This window comes from Astatotilapia calliptera, chromosome 12 (genome assembly GCF_900246225.1).
Source record: "Astatotilapia calliptera chromosome 12, fAstCal1.2, whole genome shotgun sequence".
Taxonomy (NCBI): Eukaryota; Metazoa; Chordata; class Actinopteri; order Cichliformes; family Cichlidae; genus Astatotilapia; species Astatotilapia calliptera.
In genome coordinates, this window is record NC_039313.1 from 6,435,649 (window position 1) to 6,447,183 (window position 11,535).

Sequence of the window (11,535 nt, forward strand, 5' to 3'; positions counted from 1 at the left end):
TGATATGATTTGTGAGTAATATGTACATACGTATTTTGATCTTTTGTTAGTTTTTTCCATTTAAAATCTCCCTATGGTCATTTAACCAGTATCCCTGGTTTGCAGTGTTATGCCATTGTATGTACTTTAGCTGACCTGCAACTGTTTTCAAACAGTGACCCCTCCTGCCTGTGTGGAATATTGCACCCTTCAGGATGTACCTGAACATTTGGTGTATTTAAAGATTACCTTCTTATTTTTTTAACCAGCAGAATGGGCACTGGTATCTACACATCAATGTTTTAAAGCAATACAGCATCTAAAGAGGTGTAGAGGAGTATAAATCTAGACAAGTACAAATAGAATACCAGTGGCACAGCATTAAAAAATAATGCAGTTTTTATTTTTATCTGATTAATTTCAGCTGTGAAACAAATTTGTGGTTGTATTACCATCACTCCATGTTTATAGGCTGTATGTAAACATCTTTATAGTTTTCTTCATATACTGTGTGCTGTAAGCATCCACCAGTCCCAGAATTAGCACTCTCTGCTAAAGGCAGCAAGAGTCCACTCGACAAAACCAAAGCATGTTTTGTAAGATTTTGCATCACTGATTAAATATATCTGAATTTATTGATTCATGCAGGAGGTGTGTAGCACATGCTCACTTTAATGTTATGTTATAATTTGGTTGCTCTTCCCATTTTTAAAAACATTATCCTTTTTTAATGCTTGTCGGCTACCCCTTGTAGTCAAAGTGTGCATAAAGGGATTTCACGCAATATCAGGAGTTTCAAAAATGTGAACCATCTCACTGGATGGCTTCACATTATGTGAAAATGGGGGAGGGGGGATTCCAGTTATTCAATGGGACGTCGTTTGTAAACTGAATGATGCTGGAATTAGTAGCAACATTTTTCCACATTTAGCTCCAAGCCTTATTAAAAACATGTTTTTTCAAATCATTTTTCACAATATTCAAATTTCCAAAGAGGAACTGGAAAATGTTCTTTCCCTGAAAATGTCTTTTACTGAAGCTGCATCTATCCTCTCCATCTCAAGGCCTACTCTGTAAGACTATTATAACAAGTAAGTTATACAGTGGCTTACATTTAATGCTTCATTGAGCTGTATGTTTAAGTGTAGAAGAAAACCAAAGATCAAAGACGACACAGTTCAGTGCCAGTTAGCAAAGATGATGCATTTTGTCCTTTGGATGTATCATATTGCTGGTCTCTGTCAGCCTCTGTGGACCTTCACCACCATCTGCACCACACACGAGGGCTTGAGCCCATATTCAGATAGAGATGCAGAGTCGTTCACCAATAGCTTCCCAGCGACAGTCAGCCGGACTTCAGCCATAAGATATCCTACATACACAACAGAGGACAGAGATGAACCTCACAAAATATTTAAACATGTCAAAAACTATTATGTCAGGTTCCCTGAACACCACTGAAGATGCACACATTTTAAACACACTCCTGTGTCCAAAACTCCTTAGCAGTGACAACAAAGTTAATATTTCAAAATCATCCTCAGTGCACACCTTTTCCCCCACTGTGGTCAAGATGCTCTTAGCTGTTTGGTTCCTCCTGCTCAGGATTTCTTCAAAGGAAAAAAGGAAACAAAAAGCAGTTTTAAAAGTTTTTTGTTGGTGGTGTTTTTGACTTTCAAGCTCAATCAAAGCAGAAAAAGACTTCAAAACAAATTCAATTGAATGGATGGGTATAATCTTCCATTGAAAGCCAGCAAGAAATAACAGTTTTTTAGAGAGTTTTGGTCATCATACACATAACAGCAATCACTGCGTTTGCAATATAATCTGTGACTATTATGAAAGTAACATACATAACTTGAAAAGCTAAAATCAATCATAACATTAAGCTCACCTTGTTTTTGTGGAGAAGGTGATCAGGCTTTTTCTTCACGTCCTGAGACCAGGTGCACTGGATCATCACCAGCTTGTATCTTCATCCTTTTTCACTCAGTGAAGTCTTTCTCTTTGTTCCCTTTGCAACAGAAAACTACCGTGTGATCACAGGTGAAGTTAGGGATATTTTTCCTGTGCAGTTTTTATAGTGCTTCATTTGGTGAAGCTGTTGATCCACTTTGATCTCAAAGGATCTCGACGGTGGAAAAAAGTAATATTTCTCCTTACCATTAGGCTAAATATAGATATAACAATTTATAATATGTCAGCAGCATCCCCATAAGGGAGGTCTCCCTGTAGTGTCCCGAATGCAGATCCATTGTGATAAGAGAGAATGGATCAGATTTGAATGTCCTCTGTAAAGTGTGCACAGCAGTAAATGGACAGCCGTTTGAATTCTGCTTGCAGTGTTTGAGGGAATGGGAGAGTCCACGGCCTTGGAAAGACTGCTGTGAAAATCACTAAAAACACTACAAACCTGCCCAGATAACCTTTGGTTCATTGGAGGAAGTCCACGGATGTCCTTCTATCCGTCCCTGTCTCACCTCCTGGTTGAGTACAGCAAGTGGAATTGTAAATTTGTTGTTTGTCCTCGATGTAAGGTAAAGTTATGTTTTCTATGCCTGAAGAGCTATACTAAATGTATTTTTTTAAAGCGACTTCTGTGTACCATGCTCCAGCGGTGTAGCTGTATGGCAGAAGAAATAATGACAGAGACACAAAGCTTCCAAGTTTTACTTTTGATGTGGGAGTGCCTTATTTGTAATAATGTACCATGCTGTGTTTTTTAATTCCCTTTTTATAATTCTCTATCTCTCTAATTCTCTCCAAATCAAATATAATTAGTGTTGGGTTCTATTGATGAGAAATTTGCTACTAAATGTGATCTTTACAGCTGCATTATGTCTGAATCATAATGATAATAAACCTGAAAAATGTAATTCATTCATAAATGTGAAATATAGTTAATCATACATTATGTTATTACTCATTCCTTAAGATTTAGTTATTTTATGTTGACCTGTCATTGTCTGCTGCTTCTTTAGCATTAGCTTGATGGCATTAATCACTTGTGCTATTCAGGCATTTTTTCCGTGTTTTTTTTTGTTAGCTTTATGATGACTGCTATTTTTTCTTCTAAATTGTTTAAGGAAATCAATGTCTATTTTATTAAAACCTTGTTATGCTTAATAAACAGTTAGGGTGTAAAGCATGCATGTTACAAGCACGTAGATGCTTTTATTTACAGTTTGTCGTTGGTTTCTTCTGCTTGTGCAGTTTTCCAGCCACCTTCTTCCCGTGCAGCACACAGTCCCAACATGATCAGATGATGCAGAACAGCCGTGTGGGTCAGCATCCCCTGACACCACACCCTGAACCCACCAGCCAAAGCCCTCCCTGCAGCTGAGCCACAAACCACATATTATCTCATTTAGAAAAATGTTTTGAGTAACTGACAAAACACGTAGTTAAGATTAATTTTTAGGGGTTTTGTTGGTTTTATAAACAGTTTAGTTTGAAACACACTGAATAATTCATTAACTACATTTTAAAAATCTGAAAAGCACTGTGGCGGGGCAGGGCCGTGCAGAGAGGTTTAAAGGGACGGGTGCTCAAAGTTAAAAAGGGGCACATTGAACCAGGTTGAATAACAACAACACACATTCATCAAGAATCTAATATGGGAAGAGAAGGGCTGTGTTGATCTGAGACTGTAGACATTAAAAAGTCCACAGGAGAGATGGTAGCTGATTAAACAAGTGTCATGAGATAATAACAAAATGCAAAGATTGGTGACAGCGCTTGGAACCATAAGGCAACAAAAAACTGTGAGAAATAAATTAGGCTCTGCCTGTGAATCACTCTTTGCTTCTCTTCTTCCTTCCATCCCATCATTTCATATATCACTCTCCACTTGCTATGTGAGAACAAGGCACAACTTGTCTGTGAAGGTTCTCAGTCATCCCGGTCATCGTAGTCTTTGCAAGCTCCTTTGAAGGCACAACTTGCTATTGCAATAAACTATAATCTAATTATCCACACCTAACAACTCTTGCACTTAATCTATAATAAAATGATGACAGAAAAATGTTATAGCACTGCCTTTAGTAGCCTCACACAGCTCCTGCTGTTTCCTCCTCATGTCCTTACCAGGCATGTCTGGACAATGTTATATCATGAGTAATATTTTTAATAAAAATCCATCTAAATAAAACACACACATGCACGCACACACAGTGACATTTTAGACCTTCTTCAGAATACTGTATATACTATGGGCATCACGGTGCTGATCCATAATCCTTACATTATTATTTATTACTAGAGCTACAATAATAACGCAATGAGGAGGGGGAAGTAATAAATATGAAATAATGTATTTATGATGATTCCATTTGTTTCACTATCCACTCTGTGCAGGGGCAAAGCTTATTACATTTTTAAACTGCAGAGATACAATAATTTTACTGCTGTAAAATCCAACTTTTGTCTTATTTAAAATATAAATCTAATATAATCTGCTTCTTAATGTATGTTCTTTAAAATACAGCGTGTGTTTTTAATATATTATAATTATAATAATTATTATGTGGACATGCATATTAGATCGTTTTTTAGTGAAATATAATCCCTCCAGAAAGGCAGGAAAAGCCCGGAAACTTACTTTAAAACTAAATATGTTCCCTAAAACGGTGACAGAGCTACAGATCCATGACAGCCTTACACAGGTAGCCAGCAGCTGTGACCAGCACTGCTTGTGCAGTTAATAAAAGGACAGGTAATGTTTGTCACGCTGTTGCACACACAGCACGCTCGTTTGTTTCAGTTCGTCAGTTGCAACAAGACAACTTACCAACGTGTACGTAATAAGCTAATACTCCTGGGTGCTATACACTACAGTGTGCGCTGTACACCTACTTACTGGGTTTGTCGCATCAGTCTGTGTCTCTGAGTTAACTTGTGTTTCTCCTACAGCTCCGGACCGCAACAAATGCGCGTGCTCTTTGTGAGCTCGTTCCCGGCTCGTAACCAGCGCGTTCTGCCGTCAAGGGCGATCATTGGTTAAATGTGATCATGTGACTGATGCAAGCCAGATCCTTTTATTTAGCAAAACTGTGATTAATAGTTAAATATTATTGTTGATGGGCACAGACAAGACTCCGCACGCACACACACACACATAAAAAAAATAATAATTTTTTTTTAAAAAGTTGCCTCAACAAAAGGGCACTTTGGGCACCCATCAGGAAAGGGGCGGGTGCTCAAGCCCCTCTAGCCCCCCCTCTGCACGTGCCTGTGGCGGGGTGTGGTTTGTGGCTGAGCAGCATCAGGGGAGGGGTGGAGCAGTGGGTGTGTGTGTGTGTGTCCATCCATCCCTAGGTGAAGCTGCACCCGATGAAGGAGAGGAAGAGCGCAAATAAGTGGGGCTAAAAACCACAGCACTTCTCAACGGTTTTTCAGATAGAATCAGATAGAAGCGCATTCTCCTTTATAAATATGTGTATCCCTTCGTTACCATGGGAACGAAGATAAAGGAAGTTGTAGAGTCAATGCGGATTTTGTGGACATTTGAAAAGGTCAGGAGTTAAGAGTGGGACACTTGGGGTTTTTTCTTCTTTTTTTCTTTTTCTTTTTGCCACAAGACCGGAAAAACGGCATGTGTCCCTAAGTTGCGGCTTCGGTACGTTGGGATCTACCTATCCGAAGAGGAAGACGCATAAAGGGAGTGACTTTTTTTTTTTTTAATTGGCAGATAATTTCAAATGCAGCGTTTCTATCAGCTCAACAAATGTCAGCACACACAAACTGTGTGTAGTGTGTAGCACAGTGCGTTGGTAGCCAAATCGCCGGCTGCGGTGTTTGACACGAAGAAACAAGAAATCAAGCTGAGACAAGAAGAAGGTTTAGAAAGACAAGACAGGAGAGGAAGAAGAGACGTTACATTTAAAGGTAAGGACTCCTCATTTAAAGATCACGTGTAAGTCCTCGTGTTTTTAAATCACATACTGGGTCTGTACAGGTAACATTATGTTTTTTACATAGTGTGAAACGTGCTACAAATCAAACTTAGGTAGACTGTGTTACTTAAAGGCTGCAGGGAAATACTCGGTTGTGTTTAAAAAGGTTAGTTTGCTGTACTGTGATGGATTTAAAGCAAATAAGGATCCTAACTGCAAAAGAAAATAATTTTCAAAAAGGTTGAAATATCTAAAGCAATGGCAGATTTAAAAAAAAACACACACACAATAAAAACAACAGACTGCAGGGAGGTTCTGTTCTGTGATGTCACAATCAAGCTGGTCTGAATAGAGATACAGTCCCGATCAAAAGTTTAAGACCTCTTGAAAAATTGCAACAAAAAAATAAAAAAGTCATATTTTGCATGGTTGGATCTTAACAAGGTTCCAAGTAGAGCTTCAACATGCAACAAGCAGAAATTGGACAAAAGCATTTTTTGAGCATCCAATTTATTGAAAACAAACAGAAAAATAAACAGAAATCAAAGTTCCAAACATGAACTCAGTAATGAATAGCTTCACAGCTATTGCTGATCACTTCAAAAAATTTGTTGCGGCTCTGTTATAGCATCACACAAACATCTCACATAAGCTCTATCTCTACAGTTTTATGTCGCACTCATAGCACACTATGCCCACATTTGTGGAGAGCAACCTTTGCATCATTTGTGGTAATGGGAAACAGTAAGGCATTTTGTACCAGGAGCTCGTTTTGCTTGTCGACCCCTAACAGTCAGCAGATAACATGTTAATCAGGTTATGTTATGACAATCCCTGCAGCACATCCATTTAAATGTCTTGGAGACGTGAGCGGGGGGGCCAACTTCACTCACTCTTCAAATCCAACAAAAGTGGTATCAAACGTTTGTGCTATGTTTGTGCTGCTAAAATTGTCGTTTGTGCTGCTTCTGTTTTCAAAGACATTAATGAAAATGTAAAGGTCAAATGTACTGTTTATAAGATTGGGGAAAACTGCAGTCAGCTGAGACTGAAGAAGTCACTTGGATGAGTGACGAAACGTTTCTCCCACTGAAAGTGTCCGGATGAACAGAATCAACCTTTTGGAATTTACTTACCCGGATGATTAAGCACGCATCAAGACGTTGTTTTATTAATATTTTTAAAATGATAGCGGCACAAACAACAATTTTAGCAGCACAAACCAGCACAAACATAGCACAACTGATTGACACCAATTTTGCTTGATTCCATTAATATGACGGGGCTGGTTGACCTCTGATGACCTCTAGAAATTTTTATTAATATCTTTAAAATGATAGCAGCACAAACGAAAATTTTGCAGCACAAACGTAGAACAAAAGTTTGATACCACTTTTGTTGGATTTGAAGAAGGTGGGGGGGCCAACGTCACTCACATTTTGGAGACCGTTGATCAAACGTAAATATGTCCAGTCACTTTTGATTCAACCTGCTTAGCTTGATCTCACATTTGCCGTTTCCTCTATCTCTATCCCCTGTGTGTGTCTGTTTGTGTGCTTGTGTGTTTGTGAGTGTGTGTGTGTGCGTGCGATGATCTCACATTTGTCATTTCTTCTTTCTCTCTCCCCTTGTCTTGTGTGTGTGAGTGAGAGAGAGATTATCATCTAACATTTGCCATTTCCTCTAGCTCTTTCCCCTGTGTGTGGGTGCATGTGTAAAGGTAAGAAGCTTAGTAATGAAGTAAATGAATTCATTGACGGGTGAACAAACAAGGGCAACACGGTGGCACAGTGGTTAATATAGTTGCCCGCACAGCAAGAAGGTCCTGAGTTCAACTCCACTATCAGGCTGAGGTCTTTCTGTATGGATTTCTCATGTCCTCAAAGTGTTTGTGGGGGTTCACTCCACGTGCTCCGGCCTCTTTCCAAAATCCTAGTTTGTGGAGAAACTCTGAAATGCTCTTAAGTGTCTAGGGTTGTCTGTATCTGTGTTAGCCCTGTAACAGACTGGTGACCTGTCGAGGGTGCACCCTGCTTCTCGCCCTAAGATAGCTGGGATAGGCTCGAGCTGCCCTGTGACACTGGAAAAGAAACACAGCAGAGAATGGATGGGTGGCTGATCAAACGTAAACATTTCCAGTCACTTTCAGTTCAAGCTGCTTAGCATGATCTCACATTTGCCAATTTCTCTATCTCTTCCCCCTCTGTTGTGTGTGTGTGAGATATTCTCACTTTTGCCATTTCTTCTGTCCCTTTCAACTGATCTGTGAGTGAGTGTGTGTGTGTGTGTTTGTCCCACATATTGCATACTCTGCTTTTGTCCTCAAATCAGGTAGGAAGTGTCTGTGTGGTTGAGCTGGTCTGGTCTGTCTAGACTTTCACTAGATAGATCAGGCTGCACCCACCTGTGAAACAGGTGGAGGGTCACCAGGACATGCAGAACTCGCTGACAGACTCCTGGCCACCTCTTGCCTCCTTAGTAGAAAGGGGCCACTCCCAGAGGCAGAGGGCTGTGAGGCACCGCCCGCCGGGCCCTCTCCTTTGGGAAAACCCTCAACACTGGGCCGAACCTTGGAGTTCTGTATGTCCATTCAGGCACACTCCATGCTTGATCTGTGGGCAATTCCTCTCAGAAGTGGAGGTCACGGTGGAGGCGTTGGAGGGCGGAAGGCGTTCCCTCAGTGGCTCTCCTCTTCTGAGATTATGTAAAAACACAAGTCAATGTAGTGTAAGCAGCTTGAAAGAAAGTAACTGAACTTGTATAAATTTCTGGGAGACGGTTGCTCACACGCGGGCGGCACAGTGGTTAGCACCGTTACCGCACAGGAAGAAGGTCTTGAGTTCAGCTCTACCGTCGCTCTGTGTGGAGTTTGCATGTTCTTCCTGTGTTTGCGTGGGTTCTTTCCTTGTACTCCGGCTTCCTGCCACAGTCCAACGACCTGCAGTTAGTGGCAATAGGTAATCGAAGAGTGTAAATTGGTGATAGGTGCGAATGGTTTTCTGTTTCTATGTGTTAGCCCTGTAACAGACTGGTGACCTGTCGAGGGTGCACCCTGCTTCTCGCCCTAAGATAGCTGGCATAGGCTCGAGCTGCCCTGTGACACTGGAAAAGAAACACAGCAGAGAATGGATGGGTGGCTGATCAAACGTAAACATTTCCAGTCACTTTCAGTTCAAGCTGCTTAGCATGATCTCACATTTGCCAATTTCTCTATCTCTTCCCCCTCTGTTGTGTGTGTGTGTGAGATATTCTCACTTTTGCCATTTCTTCTGTCCCTTTCAACTGATCTGTGAGTGAGTGTGTGTGTGTGTGTGTGTGTGTGTGTGTGTTTGTCCCACATATTGCATACTCTGCTTTTGTCCTCAAATCAGGTAGGAAGTGTCTGTGTGGTTGAGCTGGTCTGGTCTGTCTAGACTTTCACTAGATAGATCAGGCTGCACCCACCTGTGACACAGGTGGAGGGTCACCAGGACATGCAGAACTCGCTGACAGACTCCTGGCCACCTCTTGCCTCCTTAGTAGAAAGGGGCCACTCCCAGAGGCAGAGGGCTGTGAGGCACCGCCCGCCGGGCCCTCTCCTTTGGGAAAACCCTCAACACTGGGCCGAACCTTGGAGTTCTGTATGTCCATTCAGGCACACTCCATGCTTGATCTGTGGGCAATTCCTCTCAGAAGTGGAGGTCACGGTGGAGGCGTCGGAGGGCGGAAGGCGTTCCCTCAGTGGCTCTCCTCTTCTGAGATTATGTAAAAACACAAGTCAATGTAGTGTAAGCAGCTTGAAAGAAAGTAACTGAACTTGTATAAATTTCTGGGAGACGGTTGCTCACACGCGGGCGGCACAGTGGTTAGCACCGTTACCGCACAGGAAGAAGGTCTTGAGTTCAGCTCTACCGTCGCTCTGTGTGGAGTTTGCATGTTCTTCCTGTGTTTGCGTGGGTTCTTTCCTTGTACTCCGGCTTCCTGCCACAGTCCAACGACCTGCAGTTAGTGGCAATAGGTAATCGAAGAGTGTAAATTGGTGATAGGTGCGAATGGTTTTCTGCGTCTATGTGTTAGCCCTGTAACAGACTGGTGACCTGTCGAGGGTGCACCCTGCTTCTCGCCCTAAGATAGCTGGGATAGGCTCGAGCTGCCCTGTGACACTGGAAAAGAAACACAGCAGAGAATGGATGGGTGGCTGATCAAACGTAAACATTTCCAGTCACTTTCAGTTCAAGCTGCTTAGCATGATCTCACATTTGCCAATTTCTCTATCTCTTCCCCCTCTGTTGTGTGTGTGTGAGATATTCTCACTTTTGCCATTTCTTCTGTCCCTTTCAACTGATCTGTGAGTGTGTGTGTGTGTGTGTGTGTGTGTGTGTGTGTGTGTGTGTGTGTGTGTGTGTTTGTCCCACATATTGCATACTCTGCTTTTGTCCTCAAATCAGGTAGGAAGTGTCTGTGTGGTTGAGCTGGTCTGGTCTGTCTAGACTTTCACTAGATAGATCAGACTGCACCCACCTGTGACACAGGTGGAGGGTCACCAGGACATGCAGAACTCGCTGACAGACTCCTGGCCACCTCTTGCCTCCTTAGTAGAAAGGGGCCACTCTGCGTTGCCAAAGACGCCAGAGGATGCCCGATGTTCACGCATCTGCGTGATTGTGGAGACGCGTGCGGCAACGAGCACACGGCGATCACACGCCTCGTGCTCCGCTCAATGAGACTGTCGGGTTACACGCCTTGGTCCGCTGTGCATGCTGTCCGCGTAGCAAGGTTGCTATAGCGAAGTAAAGTGTCGACTGTGCAGAGCTCGTCTTCTGGCCTCCTGTGCGTTCTAATAGAGTGTGCCGCCGTAAAGCGTCTGGGAAGGCGATTGGCTTGTGCGAAACGAAGCCGTGAAGAATTATGTTGGATTCTGTACGGCATAAACTTTGGAGAGTGCCCGGGTCCGATGATGAAAACTAAAAAACTGGGCCCTGGCTACGGTGGCGCATTCCGTGGGTACCATGTGTACAAGCCTCGAGAGCAACAGGACGCAGAGGCCCTGGGTGTTATGTTCGCAAATGACCACGTATCTACGAGAGCACGCGAGATGTCCGACGAATCGCCGCTGCCGCCGCCGCCGCGTCGTCCAGTCAAGCGTACGAACCCGACCACGAGCTCGAGAGTAAAATACGCGCAAACGCTAGATACTCCACTGGCGAAAGCTGTCGCGTCGCACAGATAAGGTAACGGAAGAGTTATACGCCGACATATCCACTGCAGTGGATGTGATGGATCGGCTCCGATTGCCATGGAAGCCAGAGCGCAAGACCCGGAGGACGTGACTTTAGCCATTCTGTTGTGTTTCCCCAGAGTCGCGGAAAACGCGATAGATCAACTGACGTTCGAGCCGCCTGGGAGAAAATGCTACACGACGGAGTTGTGGCCCGTGTTTGTGAATTCCACACCAGGGCTTAGTTACCGAACAGAGCTATTAAAATCTTATTTGAGGAGTGTGTACACAGAAGAGGTATCCCACGACCTGGCAGCAAACCGGAGACGCAGCGCTGCCATCTCCGACCTGCACGCACCCGGAAAGCCGCCGACCTGCGTAGCGACCGGACCCGACCGACCCCCCGAGCCCGGCGTGCCACTTTACTGAACTGTTGGCAGGGGTGGAAAGAGAGCCTACCACCGC

At 43.2% G+C, this 11,535-nt stretch overlaps 2 long non-coding RNA genes across 7 annotated transcripts; both read right to left on the reverse strand.

The window, feature by feature from the left end:
- Positions 1-281: 281 nt before the first annotated feature.
- Positions 282-2,614, reverse strand: LOC113033904 (uncharacterized). 2 transcript variants are annotated; one of them, XR_003274096.1, is made up of 4 exons: positions 2,393-2,614; positions 1,874-1,993; positions 1,531-1,589; positions 282-1,351 (listed from the first exon to the last, which is right to left on the reverse strand). It is a non-coding gene; the product is annotated as an uncharacterized LOC113033904 (long non-coding RNA). The 2 variants fall into 2 exon arrangements; XR_003274095.1 differs by having other exon boundaries at positions 1,874-2,614.
- A 4,866-nt stretch (positions 2,615-7,480) lies between these two features.
- On the reverse strand, positions 7,481-10,458 carry LOC113034376 (uncharacterized). 5 transcript variants are annotated; one of them, XR_003274170.1, is made up of 5 exons: positions 10,374-10,458; positions 9,701-10,015; positions 9,318-9,607; positions 8,661-8,975; positions 7,481-8,567 (listed from the first exon to the last, which is right to left on the reverse strand). It is a non-coding gene; the product is annotated as an uncharacterized LOC113034376 (long non-coding RNA). The 5 variants fall into 5 exon arrangements; XR_003274173.1 differs by lacking the exon at positions 10,374-10,458 and having other exon boundaries at positions 8,661-8,811; positions 8,910-8,975; positions 9,701-10,367; XR_003274171.1 differs by lacking the exon at positions 10,374-10,458 and having other exon boundaries at positions 7,481-7,953; positions 8,278-8,567; positions 9,701-10,367.
- Between the last annotated feature and the right edge of the window lie 1,077 nt (positions 10,459-11,535).